This window comes from Herpailurus yagouaroundi, unplaced genomic scaffold (genome assembly GCF_014898765.1).
Source record: "Herpailurus yagouaroundi ecotype Mexico unplaced genomic scaffold, PumYag 183, whole genome shotgun sequence".
NCBI classification, from domain to species: Eukaryota; Metazoa; Chordata; class Mammalia; order Carnivora; family Felidae; genus Herpailurus; species Herpailurus yagouaroundi.
Window position 1 is genome coordinate 16,675,391 of NW_024412414.1, and position 11,466 is coordinate 16,686,856.

At 45.8% G+C, this 11,466-nt stretch overlaps 1 long non-coding RNA gene across 1 annotated transcript in view; it reads left to right on the forward strand.

Annotated features, from left to right (window-relative positions):
- The window catches only part of LOC121041358 (uncharacterized), a 151,970-nt gene extending 140,533 nt beyond the window's left edge, over window positions 1-11,437 (forward strand). Inside the window, exon 3 of the long non-coding RNA XR_005795704.1 lies at window positions 11,001-11,437. This is a non-coding gene — a long non-coding RNA (uncharacterized LOC121041358). The remainder of the gene's footprint in view (window positions 1-11,000) is intronic.
- Window positions 11,438-11,466: the final 29 nt, after the last annotated feature.

Consider the following 11,466-nt stretch of genomic DNA (forward strand, 5'->3'; position numbering starts at 1 on the left):
CTGTAGATCCAGAATTTGTAAGTAGCTTCACTGGGTGATTCTGGCCCAGGGTCTCTCTTGAGGTTGTAGTCAATTTGTTGGCCAGTGCCATAATCATCTGAAGACTCGACAGGGGCTGGAGGATCCACTTTCAAGATGGCTTATTCACATAGTTGGCCAGTTGGTGCTTGCTGTTGGAAAGAGGCTCTGTTCTTCTTGTGTGGGCCTCTCCATATAGCTGCTTGAGTGTTCTCAACATATAGGCTGTCTTTCCCCAGAAAGAGTGATCCAAGAGGGAAAGGTGGATGCAACAATGCTTTTTATGACCTTGGCTGTGTGAAATCACATGCTCTCAATCAATTGCATTCTGTCTGTTACAAAAGTCATTAGGTCCAGCTCTTACTCAGAGGGAGGAACATTAGTTTCTACGTTTTGAAGGAGGGGGGTGCAAAAGAATTTGTAGTTGTATTTTTAAATTTTCTATGTTGTCTGTTTCAAGATGGCCCCCCAACGATCCTCACCTCCTGATAGTCACACCCTTGTGAGTGTCTGTCCTATACTCTATTACAGTTGTTCTCTTTGACCAATGGTCTCTGGAGAAGTGGGGGTGTGCCCCTACCAAAATTAGGCTATAAAAATCTGCGTCTCTTTCACTCTCTTGCTGTTTCCCTGCCTCCCTTGCTCTGGAGGAAGCGAGCAACCATGCTGTGAGCAGCCTTATGGAGTGGTCCATGAACTAGAGCCTCTGGCTAACAGCCAGTGAGGAGCTGAGGCCGGCCACCAATCGTATGAGCAAGCTGGAAACAGAGTCTTCAGAAGAGTGCAGCTCCACGTGACAGTTTGCACCCTTATGAGTCCTCTTGAGACCTTGAACCAGAACCATTCAGCTAACTGGCGCCTGGATTCCTGACCTGTAGAGACTTCGTGTGATACTGTTTGTTGGTTTAAGTTGCTGACATTTTGGGGTAATTTTTTAATGCAGCAATAGATAACCAATATATTACCATACGTGTAGCACTATTTTTTCCCAGAAGAAATAAAGGTTTGCATGTGTGTATGTGTAGTGAAAGTGTGTGTGTATAAGTGTGTGCATGTGCGTGTGTGTGTGCCTTGAAAAGAGAGTGTGAGGGGCGCCTGGGTGGCGCAGTCGGTTAAGCGGCCGACTTCAGCCAGGTCACGATCTCGCGGTCCGTGAGTTCAAGCCCCGCGTCAGGCTCTGGGCTGATGGCTCAGAGCCTGGAGCCTGTTTCTGATTCTGTGTCTCCCTCTCTCTCTGCCCCTCCCCCGTTCATGCTCTGTCTCTCTCTGTCCCCCAAAAAATAAATAAACGTTAAAAAAAAAAAATTAAAAAAAAAAAAAAGAAAAGAGAGTGTGAGAATAAAATATAGTTCTACTTAACTCAGCAAAGGCAGGCATGACGCTCTTTCAGTTCTCAGAGAGTATTCTGATATGTCACTAGCCCCCTAGAAATTCTCACCTAAATCTTAGGTTGAAATTATTCTTTTTTAAGGCTGGAGGCTGCTACTGACCAAGCTGTAACTTGTTGCCACCAAGATTGTGTCAAGCAAGGCCTGGGACCCCCCTCCCTCAAAATGGGGCCATATTGGGCTCCTATATATATTAATGGGTCCTGTGCTTCCAAAGTAGCAACAATTGGGGCACCTGGGTGGCTCAGTGGGTTAAGCTTTGGACTCTTGATTTTGGCTCAGGTCATGATCTCATGGTTCGTGAGTTCAAGCCCCACATCAGGCTCTGTGCTGACAGTGCGGAGCCTGCTTGGGATTTTCTCTCTCCCTCTCTTTCTGCCCCTCCCCTGCTCTCTTAAGCAAACAAACAAAAAAATTTTTTTAAAGTAGCAATGATTGTTTTTTAATTTCTTGTTAGCCTTATTGCTTTAGAAAGTCTGTAGTCACAGACTATAACAAGTACCTTGTGGGTTATTCAGTCGTATTTTTAGATGTAATAACAAAAACAAATGTACATTTATTTTCAGTTATTCAAGATAATACAGCACCCATTTGTTCAGTAAACATTAAAAGAGAACTACTGGGTTCCAACCCTGGCCCAGGCCCTGGAACGGGCTTCAAATGTCCTCAGCACTGCCAGAAGAGAGCAAATGCCATTGTTGCAGTAGTAACACGATTAGGGGACGCTAAAGCCCTCCTTTTCTGTGGGGCGAACAAGCCAGCAATCTGTCTCCAAGGAGCCCCACAGGGTGACTTGTGGATTCATCCAGGTCCAGGTTCTGGTCATAGAGCTTTGTAGGCAGCACACCAAGAGCAATCTATGCCCCAAGGGAGAATCTATTAACCACACTCATGAGACTCTTACATAAACCAGAAGGTCAGTTTATTAATTTACAATGAAAATCCTAACTATCACGGGGACCGGGACGCTCAGGCTGGCATGTCAAACCCTAACCTTCCTCCCCCTCCTCCTGGCCTCTCCTCTTCCCTTACTTCATTTCCTGCTGTGACCAACACTTAGTGAGCATGTCCCACGAACCAGGCACAGGGCTGAGAGCTGGAGAAAGTGGCATATGGAACCAAAAGAGTTCTTGCCCTCAGTCGGAGAAGTAGAAGGAAACCCTAATCAAAACATTTGCGCGAATAAATGCCAGGTCTCTGAGGTTCGTGGAGCCCTTTGAGATGATAGCGACCATGAAGGCTCCTGTCCTCGGGACCGTGGGCACTCCCAAACATAAACAACACCATGCACACAACCTCAGGAGGTTCTCAGTCACTCTGAAACCCATGTGGGGAATTAGGGTGCAGCATACCCCCCTCTGTTGGCAGAGCTACATGGGAAGCGGCCAAGTCACAGCCCGAAGTTTGCTTCGAGATCATGGAGTTGAAACGAGGGTGTTATTTGGGTGAATTGAGTGTTCGAGAGCAGTAGGCTAAGATCACCCACAACGTGTCATAAGCGGCTTTGCCACTTGAGATACTCCATCCGTTGGGGGTCTCCCCTAACCTGGAGTGATGCCTGAATGGAGTCCTGCCAGCATTAACCTCGCTCCTCTAAGTGAACAAAGCTGACCAAACCCCACTTGGCCAACGCATCTGTCTTCAGATAGGCCAATACCCTGATCCACGGAGAGCCAACATCCCTAGCCTTGGAGTGATACGGTGGTCTTCAGAGGACTCCACATCCACCTATCTTGTCCCTGATCCTTCACGAATAGGTTTCAAGGTTAACCTTGGTGGAGAGCTGTACCTTTCTTACTTGCAAGTTCTTTTAAGCTGTAGTGTTCTGGGCCCCAGCAGCTCCCAGCTGGCTTTTCCAAGAGCATCTGGAACATAAGGAAAGGCAGACACCTGGCTCATCAAAAACCTTTCCAGCCTACCTTTCTCCTCCCCACAAGATAAAGCAGGAGTGGGCCAGCTTTTTCTGGAAAGAACCTCCTAGTAAATATTTTAGGTCTCTCTCCTAACTCCTCAACTCTTTTGTGGTGCAGAAAGCAGCTGTAGCTGATACATCTATGAATGAACATAGCCGTGTTTCAATAAAGCCTTAGGTACAAAAAGCAGGGGGCTGGCCAGATCCGGCCTGTGGTCTGTAGTTGGCTGACCCCTCGTCTAGGAGATAGATGATCATCTTCCCTACGGCTTCTCCCCAGCTCCCTCTGCTCTCCTTCACTGGTCTTCCTGAAGGATTTATTTCCACCATATTTCAGAGGATTTGACAGACAGAGAAAATGGTTCTGTGGAAACAGCAAATGGAAGATTGCTTTCAGCTAGGAAAGGTTTCCCAGCCTCGGTGCTCCGTCCTTCCTACTTTGGGTGCAGAAGTGGTGGGAGAGAGCCGTCAGACGAACAAGGGAAAACATTCAGGACGTCAAAAACGTTTAATGCGGAGGACAGAAGGTTCCAGCAAGGCACAAGGCGTCGTGAGGAGTACTTCCTCTTCAGTCAGATAATGACAATAATAGTAACAGCAAGGTAACACGGATAACATTCGCTGAAGGCTTACCACGTGCCAAATGTTCCGCCAGGTGTTTTTCTAACTATCGTGTGTGGTGCTGGGTTTGCTTTCCAGCCCTGCCACCTTCTAGCTGTGTGACCCCGCTTCACCCTTCCAAGCCTCAGTTTCTCCATCCGTTAAGCAGGGGCTGTGGCGTAACCCATGAAAAGCACTCAGCACAGTGTCTGCCCCCCCCCCAAGTGCTTGGTAAGAGTTAGACCTTTGTTATTCGAATCTGTAGAGGGGCCAGGCTTGTTCTCCGTACCCCCAGAGATTAGCAATGAAGCCAGTTGATGGAACCCTGGGAAAGAGAGATTCCAACCCCAGGGGAAGCTTGCTGACCCAGCACTTCCGAGATACAGGGTTCTTATGGGAAGGTTGTAGATTTCTGAAGGATGTGTTGTGTAGTAAAATAAATTTGAGAGATTTTCAGTTAAGCAAAATTAAACAAGTTTCTCAACGGCTGTATTTTTTTAGATCCCTGAATATACTGCTGTGGTATAGATCACTAAGCAGGTACTATCACAAACAGCTCTTTCCAGATGTATTTACCAGTCGTTTCTGGACTCTAGGGAGCCCGTGGGGATTGGTTTGTCGCAGAAAATCCTTTAGGAAGGTATAGTTGGAGATGTGTGAAAATTGATTGGCTAAGCGAGGTAGTGAGCTCCTCATTAAGGGAAGTGTGCAAGCAAAAGCTGGCTGCTGAAAGGGCAGGCGTGTGGACAGGGTCATCGTGTGGTAGATGACAAGGGGGCTGAGTCAAGTGAAAGGCTCCTATGATTCCTGGCTGCTTGTCTTGTGCCTTCAGGCTCAGGGGGCTGTGCTCATATTCTGTTCCAGATCTGGAATTTTGGATTTGACTTTGATATCAAGGAAGGAGCTCTTTGGGGTGAAGCAAGGTACTGGACTGTTCTGGTAGCCCCAAGTAACGAGGCCCTGAGGAGCCAGGCTGACCTTCCCCCTGCTTTAGGGTCCCCTCAAGTCTGCTGAGGGTCAAGGTATGGGTCACCAAGGGCAGTGAAATCACATTGTCTGCCATAACATAAGAGCTCAGGAAATGTTCCTCTTTGAGATCCATCCTCAGTATCCTGAGGTGTCACTTGTCAAGGGCAGACAGCGTGACTAGGGAATTATTAACTGATTGTTACTGAAAAGTGAAGTCTGGTCCACCTTCTGGTCTCCATCACACCCGTGCATACGTGCACACACACACACACACGCACATGCTTATACCCCAATTCTAAGGCTACTTGAAGTCTCCCAATCCTGGCTGAGACATGCTAAAATGTCCCCTGCCCACTCAGAGATGCAGGAGCAACCTGGTTAATAAAACCTTTCAAATCCCCTGTTTTCCACTAAATCTGGACCAACGACAGGACATTCTGGGCTAACAGTAGGGCTATTCTCTTTCCACTGGACCCGTTCCTCTTCTCCTACCACTCTTTCCTCCTTGCTGGAATTTTCCCGCTTGTCACCAGAAGGGACCAATTCTAAAGCTGACCTGGTGGATAAAGGCAAGAGGCCTTGACTAGCACTGGGAACACTGAGAACAAGCAGGGGCGATTTTCGGGACTGGAGACAGGTGGGTTCAATAGATGTCGGTTAATAACAGAAGGCGTTTGGATGCTTTTACAAGGAGCAGCTGGGATGTGCCCTCTGCTTCTGACATCTCCTGTGACAGTAAAAAGTTCTGTATCTCCTGCACAATTAGCAGATTTTCTGCCCATTACATGTAAGTGCCCCCTCCCCCATGTGAATCATCAGTCAGGTTGGGGAATGTCTTTGTTGAAAACCCACCTTTCTGGGTGCCTAGGTGGCTCAGTTGGTTGAGCATCCGACTTCAGCTCAGGTGATGATCTCATGGTGCATGAGTTCGAGCCCCACCTCAGTCTTCGTGCTGACAGAGCGGAGCCCACTTCAGATTCTCTGTCCCCCCTCTCTCTTCCCCTCCCCCTCCCCGGCTCACGTTCTCTCTCTCTCAAAAATAAATAAACATTAAAAAAAAAAATCACCATTCATTATCATGCTTCTCAACTTCCCGGACAACGGAGCAGTTTATGAGAACCCAAGACCCATGATGACTGTTGGAAACCCCCTCCCCGTTTCCCTCTGTGTCCTGTCGTCTCTCCTCAAAAGCAGGGTGTGAATTGAGGTTGTTGGTGCTACCTGCCCAGTGACTGCCCGGCCCCCTGTCTCTGAGTGCCCCCTCCCATGCCTTGTTGAGCACATCACTGGTTAAATTGGGGCACTTTTCCAGTAACAGGAGGTGACCTACAAATGAATAAAAGTTACCTCTTGATCTAGTTTAGTAGATAATGACGACAGAGAATTTTCATATATAGTAAAGAAAGAAGACAGTTTTGTGATTACGGAGATGAACCGAGGCACAGGGGAAGGAGACTGCGCCCGGGAGGCACAAAAGATCTGAGGTTGCATCTAGCAGCAACAGTTACTTGCTGTGTGTTTTGGACAACGTGCTTGACTTCTCTGGGTCTTATAAGTGGGGCAAATTATACCATGCAGACATCTTTTCTCCCTTTTTCTTCATTTCTTTTGTCTTTCCAAAGAAAATTACGGGAATAGCAGATCCTATTTCCTGTTGTTTTGGTGGAGGTGCCAATCATAGAAATATCCATCACCTGCCACCTCCCCCTTCCTTCAGTGGACAGTAAAATAGGGACATCTGAACGAGGCAGGGCTCCTTAGGATTTTGTGTATAAATGCCTCTTGGAAGAGAGACCCTCTCCCTTCCCTCTGCCGAAGTGAAATGATGAAAGTCTGGATTTCTGGGTAGAGGCTCCCTGTCCTTCTAAGATTCCACCCTTCCCCTCCCTCCTCTCTCCTGGGGTCGGGAGGCGGGAGGGGGGCGGGAATCAAGCCAAAGCTCAGAAGCAGATCTGTAAGGAGGGAAGCACAACAGCAGGTGTTTAAGTTTATTTTGAATCCTCTTTTGTAACTGTTATTACTTTTTGATTTTGATTTTGATTTTGGCTTGGGTACTGCGTTAGAACAAAAGGGTCTTTAAAGGTTGCTGGGTCAACTTTTGTTGTTTTCCCGATGAATAAAATGGGGTCAAGGGAGGCAGTACCTCCCCTCAAGCTTCCGGCTTCTAAGGCAGGACTGACAGTGCAGGCTTTGGACTTGAAGGCTGGAGCTCCTGCCTTCGTGGCCACAGTGGTACCTCAGCTATCTGTTAGGTTAGTCAAGTGACTCACAGGCTGCGTATGAGCATGATTCCCAAGTCACTAGATGGTGTCTCCCTCACCTCACTGTCCCCAAATCCTTATCTTGCTCTCTACCCCTCATCAATCCAACGGTGTCTGGAATACCACTGTGGTACTGATTCCTTTGAGCTCTTTTCTTGGTGCTTCTTACGGAAGTGGTAATACAGAAAACTAATTTAAACTACTGGATGAATTCCTTTTAAGACCCTCTTTCATCAGGAATAAAAAGAAAGAAAGAAAAGGGCTTCCGGTACCTTGGGAGAGTGGATTCGAGAAGGGAATAATGTATGGGAAAGAGTCCAAAAGAAGGAAAATGGTATACAAAGGGGAATTCGGTGCTCCTGAAGACAGACTGCTTCACTTTTAGAATCTTCCTCTTCTCTCCATCACCATATCTCCCTTCTTTGTGGTCCTACATAGAGTCAAATTTTCCAAAGCTGCAGAATCTACCTCCTGCTTCAAAGGCTGAAAATGCAACTCACTTTCCCAGTTTGCTTGCAGCTAGAGCATGTGATCTATGCCTGACCAGTTAGACATCAAGGAGACTCAGGTGGCGTTGCTTCTGGGAGGGTCTTTTCTCCTTGATAAAGGAGAGGTGCACAGGGGAAAATCTCTTTTATTTCTGCTTTTGAATGTGGTAACACAGAGACATGATAGTTGGAGCTGTTGCAGCCATCTTGCCATCATGAGGAGATATGTCTAAGACAAAGGCCACCACGTTGAAGTTTATGATATGGAAGGCTGCAAAGACGCAGGGTCCTAGATGACACTGTTTCTGTACAGAAATAACCCTAGTACAGCCCAACCACTGGATTTCTTGTTATATAAGATAGTGAATATTCTTTATCATATAAGCCACATTTAATTGGGTGCTTCCTTTCTTGCCACCCCAAATCATTCTATTACCGTGTCTCAGACTTGTTTCTAAGAAGTATCCTTAATGGAATATAGTTTTGTCTCTAAAATAGAGAGTTTTTTAATGTTAGTTTGCTTTTTTTTTTTCATTGCTGGAGGTTCTATTTGGTTCTTTTCAAATCTAGTGGGTGACTTGATACTTTCCTGTCCCATGTAGCTATCTTTGACCTTGTCTTTTATTTCTGCAAATATATTATGCATGCCTACTGTATAAGATGTTCCTGATAACTCTACTCTCTAAACTCATTGCAGGATTATTTCTGCTGGCTGCTATTTCTGCTTGTTCTTCATAGAGCCTTATTTCTATTTATCCCTGGTTATCTTTGATTATATGCTGTTCATTGTACCTGAAGAATAATTGTAGGAGTAATTTGAAGTCTTGGGTAAAGGTACCTTCCTCCAGTGAGGATGTGTGTCTGAATTTGTCAGGTGTTTGGGGATCGCCTTAAGCCAGGTTCGAGGCTTGAGGTTTCCCAGAACACCAGACACTGGCTCCTGGCTGCAAATCCACAAAGCATTGGTTACTTCTGGTTCACCTCTTCCCTGAGTCTATAGGGCCATGGCGGGGTGGGGGGTGGGGGGAGAGGGGGGACAGGTCTCTGTTATTATAGAGGGGGTCTCTAATTAGCCTGCCCTTTTGATTTCTGCCTCCTTTTTCCCACAAGACCATCAAAACAAAAATTCACATTGCTAGAATCAGCTAATGCTCTTGGTTCACAAGTGACTTCTGTGCTCCCCTTATCTGTTTAGGGTCCTGTTTTCCCTTCAGTTTTGGCCTGCTGGTTTCTTACTGTGTATCATTAACTCTTAAGTGCTTGTAAGATACTCAATTTATTCAGCAAGTTTTCTTGTTTTCCAGAGGAGGGCTGGTCAAAACTAACCCACCGTGAACAGAATTGCAAGTTTTTCTTTGTTCTTTTGCCAAGTTCTCCGTCGATGACGAAACTGTGTCTTCAGGGTCCTCATCAGTTGGTTTTTCCTGTCCATGGGCCTGGTATTTCCTTGCCTGTCCCTTCTGACTGCTTTGTCCTACTCTTGATTTTGCTTCCCTCCTGACTTTTTTTAAATTTTTTATTTTTTAAAATTTACATCCAAATTAGTTAGTATATAGTGAAATTCCCTCCTGATTTCTAGCCTTCAACCTGATTTCTGCTTGCCCTGACCCCTGGCACTTATTCATTCCGACTTCTACTGGGGATTTCTGTGCTCACTTGGGTATAATAGGGTCCAAGCTACTCACCCAGCTCTTGATGCCTCAGCTGAGTCTGGATCCAGGACCTTATATTTGCCAACATTGGCCCCTCAAGTGCCTCCCTTCTTTTTTATTTTTTTTTTAAGTTTACTTATTTATTTTGAGAGGGAAAGGGAGAGAATGTGCATGAGCGGGAGAGGAGCAGAGAGGGAGGGAGGGAGGGAGGGGGAGAGAGAGAGAGAGAGAGAGAGTATCCCAAGCAGGCTTCTCACTGACAGCACAGAGCGAAGCCGGACATGGGGCTGGAAGCCATGAACCGTGAGATCATGACCTGAGTCGAAATCAAGAGTCGGCCACCCAACCGACTGAGCCACCCAGGGGCCCCATGCCTCCCTTCTTTATATATCCTGGCTACCCATCTGGCCTTGACTCTTCTGATTAATTCTCCTTTCCTTTCTAGAGTCACCTGCTGCTTTGGCATCACCTACCTGGTTCATGGCACCACCTTAGGCTTCCCTTGATTGAATATTTTAAGTAGATGGACTTAAGGCTGAGTCTATTTAATTACCTTGGTCAGATACAGAATCACACTGTGGGGGACCTCACGGTTGTTTTATACTAATGAGTAACTCTTAGATTTTAATCTTCCTTTAAAATGTAGACAGCCAAAGTTTATGATAAAAAAGAAATTGAAAATGGCAACAACAACCAAAAAATCAGACCTGTTCTTAAGACTTTTCTTTGGGTTTTGAGAGTCTATTTGGCCACTCACAAGAAACAAGCAGTTAAGGATAATGATAGAGGGCACAGTCTTATAAATCTAGTGGGCCCAGGCTTAATACCATTTCCACCCCTTATTAGCTATGTGGATTTGTACAATTCATCGTGCTCTTCTTAATGTGTATTTCCTCACCCATAAAATGGTGCTAATATTTCCTTCTTCATGAAGTTGTTATGGGCAAAAAGAGATAAAAAGTCATGTTTAGCACAGTTCCTGCCATCCATAATCACTCAATTAAAGGCATTATCATTATCACTGTTATTATTAACGGTAGTAGGGTCTCCCTTCCTTCCCAATACTTCACAAACTGGGTTGTCATGTGCCTGCTCATCCTTTATTCTGGCCTGTAATCTCCACCACCTGAAGCTTGACTTCATTCAGCAACAGTGTGATGGTAATTATTCCCCAATGGCCCTGGCTAAAACTCACATGTTCCTCTGGCTCTCACATGGTCACGTTTGTGTAATAAGGTGACTAGTTGAAACAAGTCCTGGTTCATGAGGTTCAGGGCTTGCAATATGAGGCAAGTTACATTCATAGTTGAAAGACGTCTTGGTTTTTTATGTCCGAGAGTTGTTTTTCAAAAGATAGGAGGCCCAACAGAAGACAAAGATCATTAGGCTCCTGCTAGGATATACATGGCCTTCTGTGTCTTCGGTAGAGACACTGAAGGATTTTAAGACTAAATGGGTCAAATCCAGCCTCCTCATTTGCCAGATGAGGAAACCAAGACTCGGAGACATGGAATGACCTGCCCAGGGCCACACAGTCTATTGGTGGCAAAGCCAGAACAAGAATCCAGATCCTGGTTCTATAATTAACCAGCCATATGGGGACTCACTTCTGATGAACAGAATGTGAAAAAGTGACACTGTGTGATTCCTGAGGTTGGGTCATAAAAAGAACATAATTTTTCCTGGTTCTCTCTGTTTCTGTCTATGTCCAGCCACCATGTTTCAAGGACACTGAAGGGGAGGTCTGCTGGGCAAGAACTGGGGCCTGTCACCAACAACAGTACCAACTTGCCAGCCATATGATTGAGCCACCCTGGAAGTTGACTTCTGGTCCCAGTCAAGCCTTCAGATGACATTAGCCCGGGCGGAAATCTTAACTGCAACCTTGGGAGATGGATGGCAGGTCAGAACCACATAGTCAAGCTTCTCTCCAACTCCTGTCTCACAGAAACTGTGGGAGATGCTGCATGTTTATTGTTACCCTAAGCTATTACATTTTGGGGTAATCATTAAGCTGTACTAGGTAACTAATATGCTATAGTAATTAATACTAATATTTAATTTAACACTAATATTTACCCAGGACTTTTCGAGTTGGAAGTGATGAAAATCCAGTTCACTGGTGAGAAAGGGAGAGAGAGAGAGAGAGAGAGAGAGAGAGAGAGAGAGAGAGAGAGA